Genomic DNA, 3,290 nt, shown 5'->3' with positions numbered 1-3,290 from the left:
CAGACATCGATTGTTGGCTGCAAGCTGAAGATGTCATAGCCGCTACTTGCGTGTCCAATTTAGGGCTGTTCAAAAATAACTTTTTATTCTGGATTCCAGTCGGTCAGTCATTAAATTGTCAGGCTACCCTAAAAAACGCTGCACATCAAATTTGGTTCAATTCTAGCAAGTATAGGGCTCCGCAGATCCAATTAAAATTTTAATTTAAACAGGAAAATTAAAAATTAAATTTTCAAATTTTTCTGTCAACCCCATGAAATTGTTGAGCTGTCTTCAGAGACTATGCAAAACAAATTTGACTCAATTCCTACTTGTAGAAGCGGAGTTATTGGCGTTTTTCGTCGATATTTCTCGGATTATCCTTGGTTTTATTTTTTAATTTTCCTGTTTAAATTAAAAATTTCAATTGGATCTGCGGAGCCCTGTACTTGTTAGAATTGAACCAAATTTGGTGTGCAGCGTTTTTTAGGGTAACCTGACAATTTAATGACTGACCGACTGGAATCCAGAACAAAAAGTTATTTTTGAACAGCCCTAGTGTCCATGTGCAAAAGCAATTCGAGTAACAACAACCTCATGAAGTTATTTCGATATGCATCATACAATACAACTGTATTCAGCTATGTTGGATTCCCTACAGAATATATCCTCATGCTTGCAAAATTATGGCATTGGCGGAGAGAAAGCTATGCTCGCTTGTGAATTTGATACGGATTGCTGGGCAAGGAAATTCGGAGGGGTGTCAGCAGGCTGACTCATGCAACTATCGAGAGATGAAAACATGTGACGACCAAGAGAAGGTATAAAGTATAATTTGAACGCTTTATGGCGGTACGCTGGATATCGCAATGTCTTTTTTGCCATGGCAGATGAGTATATAGGCCCCAAGATATGCGAGCACACATGCAAGAATATAATAACCATGTACGGATGAACGTCATATCATATACTCATTACTGAAAGTCATCGCACCTTTGCGACAAATGCCAGCGTCTCGACGTGGTGTGGGTTAGTTGTCATTGAACCCTGCTCCTGTCTACACCGTTTCAAATCACCGTACACCTCCCGTATGGTTGAGAACACGGTCAATTTACGTCCAAACATCACCAGGAATTTTTCCAATTTCAAATCTGGCGAATCGGATATGTTCCCAATCCCTCAAAACCATGTCGATACCCCAGAGCAGGTGCGAGTGAATTATATATTTACAACTAAAATCTAAGTCCAATTCTAAACTTATTCGGTATCATCCCTATATCCATATATAAATCTAGTTGTGGCTCAAATTCACTAGGAAGTCGCAAGGAAATTGAAAATTGAGAGAAAATTCAGCTTGAAATTCCCGACTGTTCTATAGAGAGTCAACAATTCGCACTTCAACCGGATCCACCAATAAAGATGCCAGCGGTGCCCCGAGAGGCACCAGCAGAGCCAGAACATGGCGACAGCCACGCGATGCCTCCTCAGGAAGACTCGAGGACCAACGCAGACGTGGAACAGTCTCCAGATAGCATAACCGTTTTAACAGAAGACGAAGACCCCAAACCGAGGTGGGAATAATGATTCACCTGCTCAGTCAACTGCGTTTCATTCATTTTTTACTAATTTAAATATATAAATATATTAAATTCGTTCGAACTGCTTCAAGACCATATTTTTAAATTTCATGAGGTGAAAGTTGGCGTCGGCAGATCGCATTAGTAGAGAAAAAGTCAGGAAACCGCTCACACGAGGATGATAATAATCATTGTAGTAAAAATGAAGAATAATTTCGGTTACTGCAAATGCAAAACCAAGCGTACAGTTAGAAAGACATTCGGTACAGGTATGCATAAAGGGATTATAACAGTCATTCTGCTACTTAACGCATTCTATTATACAAAGCAACGTGATCATATGGTAACATCGCGCAGAAATGTGATATGGAATTATGTATAGGTTATGGTAAAGCTATGACAGTAGAACGCAAAGAATTGCAACAGTATACAATATTATGGATAGCTAACCTACGTAAGTTATTTATCTATAACAATATCCTACGAAACACGGGCTGCGTGTTCACCATGAACGAACCAGAGCACGCAGGAGGATCTGTACGGATGAATAAATTTCTTGCTTAGTTAATACGGAAAGTAAAAACAAAATATAGCAACGCGAAACAGAAAATAGCGAATTAATTAATTATGCAAATGAATAAGGTTCGGTATTGTGGTGACCGGTTAGTAACCCAGCGTTGGTCAAAGTGGTCGAGAAAACTACTCAAATAGAAGTAGAAGGAGCGAAGAAAAAAATCTACTCAAGTACGAGTAGAAGTAATTCTTCCATAAGCAACCTGGAACTACTTGAAGTTGAAGTAGAATTGGCTGACTTTGAATCTACTCAAGTAAGTAATTAGTTGTGAAAATGATCGCAATTCGTTCGCATGGATTGTCAAAAGCTGCACATTCAGCTATGCGAAGGTGCAGAGCTTGATTCACATTGATGCATACCAGCAGGTATCCAATTTTCGAAAGCATAAGCATTCGTCAACATCATGGGATGAAAATGCTAGTATTGATATGGAAATGCGATATTAATCCTCTGTTTACTCGTACAGTCCGTTTCAGAAAATATCATGGTATGGCGCCGTCCCACATATTATAAGGCCCGTATAGTCGAAGAGCAATACGGAGAAGTTGTATCGGCTACGGTGAAAACACTTTGCATGATTAGTAAACGTTGATAAAAAATATTATGGACAGTGAAAATGCCATATTGTGGAGCTTTATTTCCGGAAATTAAAGGCATTACTACACTTGCTTCTATACTTTAACATATATGTTCTCCAGACAAACTGAAACTAATTAGAACTCAAAGTATGATAGTGGGAATTGAAAGAGAAATATAAATACTACTTCTAAAAGCAAAAATGTATTTCATGTCTTTAGTCCAGAAAAGTTTCAAAGGTAGTATGTTAAAACAGGTCTAAAGCTAAAAAAGAGTCATAGTCCAATTTTCCAGATTAGGACACGCCATGGACCGCTAAATTACGATATGATAAGTAATTGCAAGATTTCGAAACATCAGTTTCAAACGTTATGATAGGCCATAGATACTCTGATGAAATATTTCATATCGGTGGCAATGCGGTGTGAACGGAACCTCGCAACCCACTACCTAAATTATATTCACCGATACTTTCGTGAAATTGTACTGGTCACTCCCTCCACTGTGCGCGAAGCGCAACGAAAATTCTGGGCTTTACTCAACTTTTATGAAAATTAAATGTTGATACTCCTTGAAAACAGCCC

The 3,290-nt window shown here is 38.7% G+C and overlaps 1 long non-coding RNA gene across 1 annotated transcript; it reads left to right on the top strand.

Moving 5' to 3' along the window:
* The first annotated feature begins 537 nt into the window (after positions 1-537).
* On the top strand, positions 538-1,642 carry LOC145457041 (uncharacterized). Its single transcript, XR_013920770.1, has 3 exons — positions 538-562; positions 621-800; positions 1,358-1,642. It is a non-coding gene; the product is annotated as an uncharacterized LOC145457041 (long non-coding RNA).
* The last annotated feature ends 1,648 nt before the right edge of the window (positions 1,643-3,290 follow it).

The sequence above is a fragment of the Botryllus schlosseri genome, chromosome 15 (assembly GCF_051294905.1).
Source record: "Botryllus schlosseri isolate E-star chromosome 15, Bs_hap1, whole genome shotgun sequence".
In the NCBI taxonomy this organism is placed as follows: domain Eukaryota; kingdom Metazoa; phylum Chordata; class Ascidiacea; order Stolidobranchia; family Styelidae; genus Botryllus; species Botryllus schlosseri.
This window is presented reverse-complemented; position numbering and strand designations above follow the sequence as displayed.